The following is a 14,868-nucleotide window of genomic DNA, read 5'->3' on the forward strand; positions in this document are numbered from 1 at the left end:
GGCCTCCTATTTTAGTGGAGTGTTTCTGGTTTTAAGTGCTGAGGCTTGGGCTCAATTCCTAGATGATCCTTCTCAAGGTGATGATACAAATGCATCGTCACCTTTTCGTTTAATGTCAGAATTGTTTATTTCCATTTGGTGGTGTATGAATGCTTTCGACAGTATGGGGATTTTTTCTAGCCTTGCATGAATAAAAGCATATCACTCCTCTTTATGTATTTTTCTAATACATTTATATTTGCATCTCCTCTCCTAGCATGCATTTTTGACTATCTTACAGGCTGTATATATTAAGTATCAATTCAGGGGCGCTTCTACTACTCAAATCACAACTGTTCTATCACGACATTGATAAGCAATCTGCATCTGCTTCTGTTGTGTATTGGTTATCATATTTACCTGACGTGTGAAAGTCCCATGTTTGACAGTGCACGTTAACAAAGAAACCAATGATTTTTATTAAAAGTTGTCTTGTGTTTTGGTTATCTTGCATCAGCCAAAACGTGCCAGAGATGACTTCATTTGCAGTCACTTGAAAAGTAGGGATTCTCATATAAATGGCAAGAGGTTGAAACAAATCCAAAGAAATGCATGGCATATCTATGAGTAGGTGTATGCATGTATCCATATATAAAGATAGATAGATAGATAGATAGATAGATAGATAGATAGATAGATAGATAGATAGATAGATAGATAGATAGATAGATAGATAGATAGATAGATAGATAGATAGATAGATAGATAGATAGATAGATAGATAGATAGATAGATAGATAGATAGATAGATGGATGGATGGATGGATGGATGGATGGATGGATGGATGGATGGATGGATGGATGGATGGATGGATGGATGGATGGATGGATGGATGGATGGATGGATGAATGGATAGACGGACAGACAGACAGACAGACAGACAGACAGACAGACAGACAGACAGACAGACAGATAGATAGATAGATAGATAGATAGATAGATAGATAGATAGATAGATAGATAGATAGATAGATAGATAGATAGATAGATAGATAGATAGATAGATAGATAGATAGATAGATAGATAGATATAGGGAGAGAGAGAGCGTTAATATAAAGAGACTTTATTTTCAATCAAGCGGTATTTTCTTTCCTTTAGGAGCAGAATGTTCTGATCATCAGCGCACCAGAATGTAGTGCTTGGTTGGCAAGCATCACATATTGTGATGTGTTAGCTAAGAGTTCCATGTCCTTCAGACTCATATATTCCTCTGTAGTTGTACCTTGGTGATTCCACAAAACATGGCATCATAATCAGCATTCTACTGCCACAGAGTGGACAGAGAAACCATTTAGAATTTCCCTGAAAAAGAAAAAAAGCATACTTAGGCAGAGCTTTGTGGACAGGAAGGACATTAGAGCAAGTGAGGAATAAGCACTGCTTTTGTTAATTTACATAGGCAGAACAGAGACTGCTGGGAAAAGCCTGAAATTAAAGGCACAGAAAATGCCTGCTTCTGGAGAGAACACTAAGAAGCATTGAAAGTTTTTCCTCTGACCCTGGCCACTCTTAAGAGGAATCCTATGATAGTCAGCAGGACCCACCCTAAAAAGGAAGGGACAGCCATTTGGACCCTTTCCACCTTTCCTATATCTCGCCTGATCGAGCCTGATCGAGCGCTGATTGAGCGGATAAGCACATAAGCACATGTACTTCTCATTTTGGGAAGGCATTGCTTAGCTTGTTACCAGCAGCTCAGTTATGTTATGATGTTAGAGGCTATGCAAGGAATGCTTTAGTCCTGCATTAGGCAGTTTTTATTGCTTCTTGCATTCAAGAGATAGATAATTAGCCAGAATCTGTGGCCCAGCTATTCACCTTGGCATTCCGATTTGCACAAAGGGAATCAGTATTGGAGAGAAAAGGCAAAATGTGTTTCTTATGTTGTTATGAACAGCTTTTTATTCTTTCTCTTTAGGCTCTAGCCAATGCAGAAATATATAAATAACTGCTGACTTCCTGTAAGACGTGTCCAATGCTGAGACAAAATAAAAGGGGACACTTACAAATGATAGTGCTATCGTTTGAGAAAGGGTAAGTTGACACTGAATTTCCTGTGAATTCACAGACCAAGCATGAAAAAGACCCCAGCATGATCTTCATTGCGGGCTTAGAGCTGGTGTTACCTTTTCAGAGGTGAGGGTCTTTCAACGGCTCGTTGGTCTAGGGGTATGATTCTCGCTTAGGGTGCGAGAGGTCCCAGGTTCAAATCCCGGACGAGCCCTTTCATTGGTGCTCTTTTGAAGTATGCATTTCAAAGCCAATATCAATTTTCTCTTTGCAGTAGTGGATGCATATTTGCTAGAGTCTCATGCTTTTAATCTTGCCCTGCCTGAGCAAATAGGAAACATTTCTCTTTAAGCATTTTGCAAAAATGCTGAACTTGCAAGGCATATACAAGCGTTCAGATAGGGCTGTCGGGCAGGTTGCATGAAAGAAATCTAAAACCAGATGCCCTTGGAATAGTCTGTTTTGAGCAGTTTCATCACAGAAGAATCACCTGTAGGTATCTGTTTCTGTAGTGTAGTGGTTATCACGTTCGCCTCACACCCGAAAGGTCCCCGGTTCGAAACCGGGCAGAAACACTAGTTATATTGTCTTTGCTGCAATGTTAAGAGTTGCCGTTTTGCATGAAATTGTCCAGGCCCTGAAGATGGGTTCATGCAGTCTCGTTCCAAGAAAGTGAATTCTCTTAAAAACAATAACATAATTGGCATGTGGATGTATCTGTTGATTCACAGACCTCACTTTCAAAAGAGCCCTGCATTCGGTTCAATGCTCAACCAGAACAAGCATTAACTTTGACAATTGTTGGCACCAACAGGCCTCCTATTTTAGTGGAGTGTTTCTGGTTTTAAGTGCTGAGGCTTGGGCTCAATTCCTAGATGATCCTTCTCAAGGTGATGATACAAATGCATCGTCACCTTTTCGTTTAATGTCAGAATTGTTTATTTCCATTTGGTGGTGTATGAATGCTTTCGACAGTATGGGGATTTTTTCTAGCCTTGCATGAATAAAAGCATATCACTCCTCTTTATGTATTTTTCTAATACATTTATATTTGCATCTCCTCTCCTAGCATGCATTTTTGACTATCTTACAGGCTGTATATATTAAGTATCAATTCAGGGGCGCTTCTACTACTCAAATCACAACTGTTCTATCACGACATTGATAAGCAATCTGCATCTGCTTCTGTTGTGTATTGGTTATCATATTTACCTGACGTGTGAAAGTCCCATGTTTGACAGTGCACGTTAACAAAGAAACCAATGATTTTTATTAAAAGTTGTCTTGTGTTTTGGTTATCTTGCATCAGCCAAAACGTGCCAGAGATGACTTCATTTGCAGTCACTTGAAAAGTAGGGATTCTCATATAAATGGCAAGAGGTTGAAACAAATCCAAAGAAATGCATGGCATATCTATGAGTAGGTGTATGCATGTATCCATATATAAAGATAGATAGATAGATAGATAGATAGATAGATAGATAGATAGATAGATAGATAGATAGATAGATAGATAGATAGATAGATAGATAGATAGATAGATAGATAGATAGATAGATAGATAGATGGATGGATAGATGGATGGATGGATGGATGGATGGATGGATGGATGGATGGATGGATGGATGGATGGATGGATGGATGGATGGATGGATGGATGGATGAATGGATAGACGGACAGACAGACAGACAGACAGACAGACAGACAGACAGACAGACAGACAGATAGATAGATAGATAGATAGATAGATAGATAGATAGATAGATAGATAGATAGATAGATAGATAGATAGATAGATAGATAGATAGATAGATAGATAGATAGATAGATAGATAGATAGATAGATAGATAGATATAGGGAGAGAGAGAGCGTTAATATAAAGAGACTTTATTTTCAATCAAGCGGTATTTTCTTTCCTTTAGGAGCAGAATGTTCTGATCATCAGCGCACCAGAATGTAGTGCTTGGTTGGCAAGCATCACATATTGTGATGTGTTAGCTAAGAGTTCCATGTCCTTCAGACTCATATATTCCTCTGTAGTTGTACCTTGGTGATTCCACAAAACATGGCATCATAATCAGCATTCTACTGCCACAGAGTGGACAGAGAAACCATTTAGAATTTCCCTGAAAAAGAAAAAAAGCATACTTAGGCAGAGCTTTGTGGACAGGAAGGACATTAGAGCAAGTGAGGAATAAGCACTGCTTTTGTTAATTTACATAGGCAGAACAGAGACTGCTGGGAAAAGCCTGAAATTAAAGGCACAGAAAATGCCTGCTTCTGGAGAGAACACTAAGAAGCATTGAAAGTTGTTCCTCTGACCCTGGCCACTCTTAAGAGGAATCCTATGATAGTCAGCAGGACCCACCCTAAAAAGGAAGGGACAGCCATTTGGACCCTTTCCACCTTTCCTATATCTCGCCTGATCGAGCCTGATCGAGCGCTGATTGAGCGGATAAGCACATAAGCACATGTACTTCTCATTTTGGGAAGGCATTGCTTAGCTTGTTACCAGCAGCTCAGTTATGTTATGATGTTAGAGGCTATGCAAGGAATGCTTTAGTCCTGCATTAGGCAGTTTTTATTGCTTCTTGCATTCAAGAGATAGATAATTAGCCAGAATCTGTGGCCCAGCTATTCACCTTGGCATTCCGATTTGCACAAAGGGAATCAGTATTGGAGAGAAAAGGCAAAATGTGTTTCTTATGTTGTTATGAACAGCTTTTTATTCTTTCTCTTTAGGCTCTAGCCAATGCAGAAATATATAAATAACTGCTGACTTCCTGTAAGACGTGTCCAATGCTGAGACAAAATAAAAGGGGACACTTACAAATGATAGTGCTATCGTTTGAGAAAGGGTAAGTTGACACTGAATTTCCTGTGAATTCACAGACCAAGCATGAAAAAGACCCCAGCATGATCTTCATTGCGGGCTTAGAGCTGGTATTACCTTTTCAGAGGTGAGGGTCTTTCAATGGCTCGTTGGTCTAGGGGTATGATTCTCGCTTAGGGTGCGAGAGGTCCCGGGTTCAAATCCCAGACGAGCCCTTTCATTGGTGCTCTTTTGAAGTATGCATTTCAAAGCCAATATCAATTTTCTCTTTGCAGTAGTGGATGCATATTTGCTAGAGTCTCATGCTTTTAACCTTGCCCTGCCTGAGCAAATAGGAAACATTTCTCTTTAAGCATTTTGCAAAAATGCTGAACTTGCAAGGCATATACAAGCGTTCAGATAGGGCTGTCGGGCAGGTTGCATGAAAGAAATCTAAAACCAGATGCCCTTGGAATAGCCTGTTTTGAGCAGTTTCATCACAGAAGAATCACCTGTAGGTATCTGTTTCTGTAGTGTAGTGGTTATCACGTTCGCCTCACACGCGAAAGGTCCCCGGTTCGAAACCAGGCAGAAACACTAGTTATATTGTCTTGGCTGCAATGTTGAGAGTTGCCGTTTTGCATGATATTGTCCAGGCCCTGAAGATGGGTTCATGCAGTCTCGTTCCAAGAAAGTGAATTCTCTTACAAACAATAACATAATTGGCATGTGGATGTATCTGTTGATTCACAGACCTCACTTTCAAAAGAGCCCTGCATTCGGTTCAATGCTCAACCAGAACAAGCATTAACTTTGAGAATTGTTGGCACCAACAGGCCTCTTATTTTAGTGGAGTGTTTCTGGTTTTTAAGTGCTGAGGCTTGGGCTCAATTCCTAGATGATCCTTCTCAAGGTGATGATACAAATGCATCGTCACCTTTTCGTTTAATGTCAGAATTGTTTATTTCCATTTGGTGGTGTATGAATGCTTTCGACAGTATGGGGATTTTTTCTAGCCTTGCATGAATAAAAGCATATCACTCCTCTTTATGTATTTTTCTAATACATTTATATTTGCATCTCCTCTCCTAGCATGCATTTTTGACTATCTTACAGGCTGTATATAATAAGTATCAATTCAGGGGCGCTTCTACTACTCAAATCACAACTGTTCTATCACGACATTGATAAGCAATCTGCATCTGCTTCTGTTGTGTATTGGTTATCATATTTACCTGACGTGTGAAAGTCCCATGTTTGACAGTGCACGTTAACAAAGAAACCAATGATTTTTATTAAAAGTTGTCTTGTGTTTTGGTTACCTTGCATCAGCCAAAACGTGCCAGAGATGACTTCATTTGCAGTCACTTGAAAAGTAGGGATTCTCATATAAATGGCAAGAGGTTGAAACAAATCCAAAGAAATGCATGGCATATCTATGAGTAGGTGTATGCATGTATCCATATATAAAGATAGATAGATAGATAGATAGATAGATAGATAGATAGATAGATAGATAGATAGATAGATAGATAGATAGATAGATAGATAGATAGATAGATAGATAGATAGATAGATAGATAGATAGATAGATAGATGGATGGATGGATAGATAGATGGATGGATGGATGGATGGATGGATGGATGGATGGATGGATGGATGGATGGATGGATGGATGGATGGATGGATGGATGGATGGATGGATGGATGGATGGATGGATGGATGGATGGATGGATGGATGGATGGATGAATGGATAGACGGACAGACAGACAGACAGACAGACAGACAGACAGACAGACAGACATATAGATAGATAGATAGATAGATAGATAGATAGATAGATAGATAGATAGATAGATAGATAGATAGATAGATAGATAGATAGATTGATAGATAGATAGATAGATAGATAGATAGATAGATAGATAGATAGATAGATAGATAGATAGATAGATAGATAGATAGATAGATAGATAGATAGATAGATAGATAGATAGATAGATAGATAGATAGATAGATAGATAGATAGATAGATAGATAGATAGATAGATAGATAGATAGATAGATAGATAGATAGATAGATAGATAGATAGATAGATAGATAGAGGGAGAGAGAGAGCGTTAATATAAAGAGACTTTATTTTCAATCAAGCGGTATTTTCTTTCCTTTAGGAGCAGAATGTTCTGATCATCAGCGCAGCAGAATGTAGTGCTTGGTTGGCAAGCATCACATATTGTGATGTGTTAGCTAAGAGTTCCATGTCCTTCAGACTCATATATTCCTCTGTAGTTGTACCTTGGTGATTCCACAAAACATGGCATCATAATCAGCATTCTACTGCCACAGAGTGGACAGAGAAACCATTTAGAATTTCCCTGAAAAAGAAAAAAAGCATACTTAGGCAGAGCTTTGTGGACAGGAAGGACATTAGAGCAAGTGAGGAATAAGCACTGCTTTTGTTAATTTACATAGGCAGAACAGAGACTGCTGGGAAAAGCCTGAAATTAAAGGCACAGAAAATGCCTGCTTCTGGAGAGAACACTAAGAAGCATTGAAAGTTTTTCCTCTGACCCTGGCCACTCTTAAGAGGAATCCTATGATAGTCAGCAGGACCCACCCTAAAAAGGAAGGGACAGCCATTTGGACCCTTTCCACCTTTCCTATATCGAGCCTGATCGAGCGCTGATTGAGCGGATAAGCACATAAGCACATGTACTTCTCATTTTGGGAAGGCATTGCTTAGCTTGTTACCAGCAGCTCAGTTATGTTATGATGTTAGAGGCTATGCAAGGAATGCTTTAGTCCTGCATTAGGCAGTTTTTATTGCTTCTTGCATTCAAGAGATAGATAATTAGCCAGAATCTGTGGCCCAGCTATTCACCTTGGCATTCCGATTTGCACAAAGGGAATCAGTATTGGAGAGAAAAAGCAAAATGTGTTTCTTATGTTGTTATGAACAGCTTTTTATTCTTTCTCTTTAGGCTCTAGCCAATGCAGAAATATATAAATAACTGCTGACTTCCTGTAAGACGTGTCCAATGCTGAGACAAAATAAAAGGGGACACTTACAAATGATAGTGCTATCGTTTGAGAAAGGGTAAGTTGACACTGAATTTCCTGTGAATTCACAGACCAAGCATGAAAAAGACCCCAGCATGATCTTCATTGCGGGCTTAGAGCTGGTATTACCTTTTCAGAGGTGAGGGTCTTTCAATGGCTCGTTGGTCTAGGGGTATGATTCTCGCTTAGGGTGCGAGAGGTCCCGGGTTCAAATCCCAGACGAGCCCTTTCATTGGTGCTCTTTTGAAGTATGCATTTCAAAGCCAATATCAATTTTCTCTTTGCAGTAGTGGATGTATATTTGCTAGAGTCTCATGCTTTTAACCTTGCCCTGCCTGAGCAAATAGGAAACATTTCTCTTTAAGCATTTTGCAAAAATGCTGAACTTGCAAGGCATATACAAGCGTTCAGATAGGGCTGTCGGGCAGGTTGCATGAAAGAAATCTAAAACCAGATGCCCTTGGAATAGCCTGTTTTGAGCAGTTTCATCACAGAAGAATCACCTGTAGGTATCTGATTCTGTAGTGTAGTGGTTTTCACGTTCGCCTCACACGCGAAAGGTCCCCGGTTCGAAACCAGGCAGAAACACTAGTTATATTGTCTTGGCTGCAATGTTGAGAGTTGCCGTTTTGCATGATATTGTCCAGGCCCTGAAGATGGGTTCATGCAGTCTCGTTCCAAGAAAGTGAATTCTCTTACAAACAATAACATAATTGGCATGTGGATGTATCTGTTGATTCACAGACCTCACTTTCAAAAGAGCCCTGCATTCGGTTCAATGCTCAACCAGAACAAGCATTAACTTTGAGAATTGTTGGCACCAACAGGCCTCTTATTTTAGTGGAGTGTTTCTGGTTTTTAAGTGCTGAGGCTTGGGCTCAATTCCTAGATGATCCTTCTCAAGGTGATGATACAAATGCATCGTCACCTTTTCGTTTAATGTCAGAATTGTTTATTTCCATTTGGTGGTGTATGAATGCTTTCGACAGTATGGGGATTTTTTCTAGCCTTGCATGAATAAAAGCATATCACTCCTCTTTATGTATTTTTCTAATACATTTATATTTGCATCTCCTCTCCTAGCATGCATTTTTGACTATCTTACAGGCTGTATATAATAAGTATCAATTCAGGGGCGCTTCTTCTACTCAAATCACAACTGTTCTATCACGATATTGATAAGCAATCTGCATCTGCTTCTGTTGTGTATTGGTTATCATATTTACCTGACGTGTGAAAGTCCCATGTTGGACAGTGCACGTTAACAAAGAAACCAATGATTTTTATTAAAAGTTGTCTTGTGTTTTGGTTACCTTGCATCAGCCAAACCGTGCCTGAGATTACTTCATTTGCAGTCACTTGAAAAGTAGGGATTCTCAAATAAATGGCAAGAGGTTGAAACAAATCCAAAGAAATGCATGGCATATCTATGTGTAGGTGTATGCATGTATCCATATATAAAGATAGATAGATAGATAGATAGATAGATAGATAGATAGATAGATAGATAGATAGATAGATAGATAGATAGATAGATAGATAGATAGATAGATAGATAGATAGATAGATAGATAGATAGATAGGTAGATAGATAGATAGTTAGATAAATAGATAGATGGGTGGATGGATGGATGTATGGATGGATGGATGGATGGATGGATGGATGGATGGATGGATGGATGGATGAATGGATAGACGGACAGACAGACAGACAGACAGACAGACAGACAGACAGACAGACAGACAGACAGATAGATAGATAGATAGATAGATAGATAGATAGATAGATAGATAGATAGATAGATAGATAGATAGATAGATAGATAGATAGATAGATAGATAGATAGATAGATAGATAGATATAGGGAGAGAGAGAGCGTTAATATAAACAGAGACTTTATTTTCAATCAAGCGGTATTTTCTTTCCTTTAGGAGCAGAATGTTCTGATCATCAGCGCACCAGAATGTAGTGCTTGGTTGGCAAGCATCACATATTGTGATGTGTTAGCTAAGAGTTCCATGTCCTTCAGACTCATATATTCCTCTGTAGTTGTACCTTGGTGATTCCACAAAACATGGCATCATAATCAGCATTCTACTGCCACAGAGTGGACAGAGAAACCATTTAGAATTTCCCTGAAAAAGAAAAAAAGCATACTTAGGCAGAGCTTTGTGGACAGGAAGGACATTAGAGCAAGTGAGGAATAAGCACTGCTTTTGTTAATTTACATAGGCAGAACAGAGACTGCTGGGAAAAGCCTGAAATTAAAGGCACAGAAAATGCCTGCTTCTGGAGAGAACACTAAGAAGCATTGAAAGTTTTTCCTCTGACCCTGGCCACTCTTAAGAGGAATCCTATGATAGTCAGCAGGACCCACCCTAAAAAGGAAGGGACAGCCATTTGGACCCTTTCCACCTTTCCTATATCTCGCCTGATCGAGCCTGATTGAGCGCTGAATGAGCGGATAAGCACATAAGCACATGTACTTCTCATTTTGGGAAGGTATTGCTTAGCTTGTTACCAGCAGCTCAGTTATGTTATGATGTTAGAGGCTATGCAAGGAATGCTTTAGTCCTGCATTAGGCAGTTTTTATTGCTTCTTGCATTCAAGAGATAGATAATTAGCCAGAATCTGTGGCCCAGCTATTCACCTTGGCATTCCGATTTGCACAAAGGGAATCAGTATTGGAGAGAAAAGGCAAAATGTGTTTCTTATGTTGTTATGAACAGCTTTTTATTCTTTCTCTTTAGGCTCTAGCCAATGCAGAAATATATAAATAACTGCTGACTTCCTGTAAGACGTGTCCAATGCTGAGACAAAATAAAAGGGGACACTTACAAATGATAGTGCTATCGTTTGAGAAAGGGTAAGTTGACACTGAATTTCCTGTGAATTCACAGACCAAGCATGAAAAAGACGCCAGCATGATCTTCATTGCGGGCTTAGAGCTGGTATTACCTTTTTAGAGGTGAGGGTCTTTCAACGGCTCGTTGGTCTAGGGGTATGATTCTCGCTTTGGGTGCGAGAGGTCTCGGGTTCAAATCCCGGACGAGCCCTTTCATTGGTGCTCTTTTGAAGTATGCATTTCAAAGCCAATATCAATTTTCTCTTTGCAGTAGTGGATGATTATTTGCTAGAGTCTCATGCTTTTAACCTTGCCCTGCCTGAGCAAATAGGAAACATTTCTCTTTAAGCATTTTGCAAAAATGCTGAACTTGCAAGGCATATACAAGCGTTCAGATAGGGCTGTCGGGCAGGTTGCATGAAAGAAATCTAAAACCAGATGCCTTTGATATAGTCTGTTTTGAGCAGTTTCATCACAGAAGAATCACCTGTAGGTATCTGTTTCTGTAGTGTAGTGGTTATCACGTTCGCCTCACACGCGAAAGGTCCACGGTTCGAAACCGGGCAGAAACACTAGTTATATTGTCTTGGCTGCAATGTTGAGAGTTGCCGTTTTGCATGAAATTGTCCAGGCCCTGAAGATGGGTTCATGCACTCTCGTTCCAAGAAAGTGAATTCTCTTAAAAACAATAACATAATTGGCATGTGGATGTATCTGTTGATTCACAGACCTCACTTTCAAAAGAGCCCTGCATTCGGTTCAATGCTCAACCAGAACAAGCATTAACTTTGAGAATTGTTGGCACCAACAGGCCTCCTATTTTAGTGGAGTGTTTCTGGTTTTAAGTGCTGAGGCTTGGGCTCAATTCCTAGATGATCCTTCTCAAGGTGATGATACAAATGCATCGTCACCTTTTCGTTTAATGTCAGAATTGTTTATTTCCATTTGGTGGTGTATGAATGCTTTCGACAGTATGGGGATTTTTTCTAGCCTTGCATGAATAAAAGCATATCACTCCTCTTTATGTATTTTTCTAATACATTTATATTTGCATCTCCTCTCCTAGCATGCATTTTTGACTATCTTACAGGCTGTATATAATAAGTATCAATTCAGGGGCGCATCTACTACTCAAATCACAACTGTTCTATCATGACAATGATAAGCAATCTGCATCTGCTTCTGTTGTGTATTGGTTATCATATTTACCTGACGTGTGAAAGTCCCATGTTTGACAGTGCACGTTAACAAAGAAACCAATGATTTTTATTAAAAGTTGTCTTGTGTTTTGGTTACCTTGCATCAGCCAAAACGTGCCAGAGAAGACTTCATTTGCAGTCACTTGAAAAGTAGGGATTCTCAAATAAATGGCAAGAGGTTGAAACAAATCCAAAGAAATGCATGGCATATCTATGAGTAGGTGTATGCATGTAACCATATATAAAGATAGATAGATAGATAGATAGATAGATAGATAGATAGATAGATAGATAGATAGATAGATAGATAGATAGATAGATAGATAGATAGATAGATAGATAGATAGATATAGGGAGAGAGAGAGCGTTAATATAAACAGAGACTTTATTTTCAATCAAGCGGTATTTTCTTTCCTTTAGGAGCAGAATGTTCTGATCATCAGCGCACCAGAATGTAGTGCTTGGTTGGCAAGCATCACATATTGTGATGTGTTAGCTAAGAGTTCCATGTCCTTCAGACTCATATATTCCTCTGTAGTTGTACCTTGGTGATTCCACAAAACATGGCATCATAATCAGCATTCTACTGCCACAGAGTGGACAGAGAAACCATTTAGAATTTCCCTGAAAAAGAAAAAAAGCATACTTAGGCAGAGCTTTGTGGACAGGAAGGACATTAGAGCAAGTGAGGAATAAGCACTGCTTTTGTTAATTTACATAGGCAGAACAGAGACTGCTGGGAAAAGCCTGAAATTAAAGGCACAGAAAATGCCTGCTTCTGGAGAGAACACTAAGAAGCATTGAAAGTTTTTCCTCTGACCCTGGCCACTCTTAAGAGGAATCCTATGATAGTCAGCAGGACCCACCCTAAAAAGGAAGGGACAGCCATTTGGACCCTTTCCACCTTTCCTTGATCGAGCCTGATCGAGCCTGATTGAGCGCTGATTGAGCGGATAAGCACATAAGCACATGTACTTCTCATTTTGGGAAGGCATTGCTTAGCTTGTTACCAGCAGCTCAGTTATGTTATGATGTTAGAGGCTATGCAAGGAATGCTTTAGTCCTGCATTAGGCAGTTTTTATTGCTTCTTGCATTCAAGAGATAGATAATTAGCCAGAATCTGTGGCCCAGCTATTCACCTTGGCATTCCGATTTGCACAAAGGGAATCAGTATTGGAGAGAAAAGGCAAAATGTGTTTCTTATGTTGTTATGAACAGCTTTTTATTCTTTCTCTTTAGGCTCTAGCCAATGCAGAAATATATAAATAACTGCTGACTTCCTGTAAGACGTGTCCAATGCTGAGACAAAATAAAAGGGGACACTTACAAATGATAGTGCTATCGTTTGAGAAAGGGTAAGTTGACACTGAATTTCCTGTGAATTCACAGACCAAGCATGAAAAAGACGCCAGCATGATCTTCATTGCGGGCTTAGAGCTGGTATTACCTTTTTAGAGTTGAGGGTCTTTCAACGGCTCGTTGGTCTAGGGGTATGATTCTCGCTTTGGGTGCGAGAGGTCCCGGGTTTAAATCCCGGACGAGCCCTTTCATTGGTGCTCTTTTGAAGTATGCATTTCAAAGCCAATATCAATTTTCTCTTTGCAGTAGTGGATGATTATTTGCTAGAGTCTCATGCTTTTAACCTTGCCCTGCCTGAGCAAATAGGAAACATTTCTCTTTAAGCATTTTGCAAAAATGCTGAACTTGCAAGGCATATACAAGCGTTCAGATAGGGCTGTCGGGCAGGTTGCATGAAAGAAATCTAAAACCAGATGCCCTTGGAATAGTCTGTTTTGAGCAGTTTCATCACAGAAGAATAACCTGTAGGTATCTGATTCTGTAGTGTAGTGGTTATCACGTTCGCCTCACACGCGAAAGGTCCCCGGTTCGAAACCGGGCAGAAACACTAGTTATATTGTCTTGGCTGCAATGTTGAGAGTTGCCGTTTTGCATGAAATTGTCCAGGCCCTGAAGATGGGTTCATGCACTCTCGTTCCAAGAAAGTGAATTCTCTTAAAAACAATAACATAATTGGCATGTGGATGTATCTGTTGATTCACAGACCTCACTTTCAAAAGAGCCCTGCATTCGGTTCAATGCTCAACCAGAACAAGCATTAACTTTGAGAATTGTTGGCACCAACAGGCCTCCTATTTTAGTGGAGTGTTTCTGGTTTTAAGGGCTGAGGCTTGGGCTCAATTCCTAGATGATCCTTCTCAAGGTGATGATACAAATGCATCTTCACCTTTTCGTTTAATGTCAGAATTGTTTATTTCCATTTGGTGGTGTATGAATGCTTTCGACAGTATGGGGATTTTTTCTAGCCTTGCATGAATAAAAGCATATCACTCCTCTTTATGTATTTTTCTAATACATTTATATTTGCATCTCCTCTCCTAGCATGCATTTTTGACTATCTTACAGGCTGTATATAATAAGTATCAATTCAGGGGCGCATCTACTACTCAAATCACAACTGTTCTATCATGACAATGATAAGCAATCTGCATCTGCTTCTGTTGTGTATTGGTTATCATATTTACCTGACGTGTGAAAGTCCCATGTTTGACAGTGCACGTTAACAAAGAAACCAATGATTTTTATTAAAAGTTGTCTTGTGTTTTGGTTACCTTGCATCAGCCAAAACGTGCCAGAGATGACTTCATTTGCAGTCACTTGAAAAGTAGGGATTCTCAAATAAATGGCAAGAGGTTGAAACAAATCCAAAGAAATGCATGGCATATCTATGAGTAGGTGTATGCATGTAACCATATATAAAGATAGATAGATAGATAGATAGATAGATAGATAGATAGATAGATAGATAGATAGATAGATAGATAGATAGATAGATATAGGGAGAGAGAGAGCGTTAATATAAACAGAGACTTT

The 14,868-nt window shown here is 39.4% G+C and overlaps 10 non-coding genes across 10 annotated transcripts; all 10 read left to right on the forward strand.

Moving 5' to 3' along the window:
* The first annotated feature begins 2,193 nt into the window (after positions 1-2,193).
* Positions 2,194-2,265, forward strand: TRNAP-AGG (transfer RNA proline (anticodon AGG)). Its single transcript has one exon. It is a non-coding gene; the product is annotated as a tRNA-Pro (tRNA).
* Positions 2,266-2,553: 288 nt separating this feature from the next.
* On the forward strand, positions 2,554-2,626 carry TRNAV-CAC (transfer RNA valine (anticodon CAC)). The gene has a single exon. It is a non-coding gene; the product is annotated as a tRNA-Val (tRNA).
* A 2,403-nt stretch (positions 2,627-5,029) lies between these two features.
* Positions 5,030-5,101, forward strand: TRNAP-AGG (transfer RNA proline (anticodon AGG)). Its single transcript has one exon. It is a non-coding gene; the product is annotated as a tRNA-Pro (tRNA).
* A 288-nt stretch (positions 5,102-5,389) lies between these two features.
* On the forward strand, positions 5,390-5,462 carry TRNAV-CAC (transfer RNA valine (anticodon CAC)). Its single transcript has one exon. It is a non-coding gene; the product is annotated as a tRNA-Val (tRNA).
* Positions 5,463-8,084: 2,622 nt separating this feature from the next.
* Positions 8,085-8,156, forward strand: TRNAP-AGG (transfer RNA proline (anticodon AGG)). The gene has a single exon. It is a non-coding gene; the product is annotated as a tRNA-Pro (tRNA).
* A 288-nt stretch (positions 8,157-8,444) lies between these two features.
* On the forward strand, positions 8,445-8,517 carry TRNAV-CAC (transfer RNA valine (anticodon CAC)). Its single transcript has one exon. It is a non-coding gene; the product is annotated as a tRNA-Val (tRNA).
* A 2,398-nt stretch (positions 8,518-10,915) lies between these two features.
* TRNAP-UGG (transfer RNA proline (anticodon UGG)) lies at positions 10,916-10,987 on the forward strand. Its single transcript has one exon. It is a non-coding gene; the product is annotated as a tRNA-Pro (tRNA).
* Positions 10,988-11,275: 288 nt separating this feature from the next.
* On the forward strand, positions 11,276-11,348 carry TRNAV-CAC (transfer RNA valine (anticodon CAC)). Its single transcript has one exon. It is a non-coding gene; the product is annotated as a tRNA-Val (tRNA).
* A 2,101-nt stretch (positions 11,349-13,449) lies between these two features.
* Positions 13,450-13,521, forward strand: TRNAP-UGG (transfer RNA proline (anticodon UGG)). Its single transcript has one exon. It is a non-coding gene; the product is annotated as a tRNA-Pro (tRNA).
* Positions 13,522-13,809: 288 nt separating this feature from the next.
* TRNAV-CAC (transfer RNA valine (anticodon CAC)) lies at positions 13,810-13,882 on the forward strand. Its single transcript has one exon. It is a non-coding gene; the product is annotated as a tRNA-Val (tRNA).
* Positions 13,883-14,868: the final 986 nt, after the last annotated feature.

The sequence above is a fragment of the Lissotriton helveticus genome, chromosome 8 (genome assembly GCF_964261635.1).
Source record: "Lissotriton helveticus chromosome 8, aLisHel1.1, whole genome shotgun sequence".
Lineage (NCBI taxonomy): Eukaryota > Metazoa > Chordata > Amphibia > Caudata > Salamandridae > Lissotriton > Lissotriton helveticus.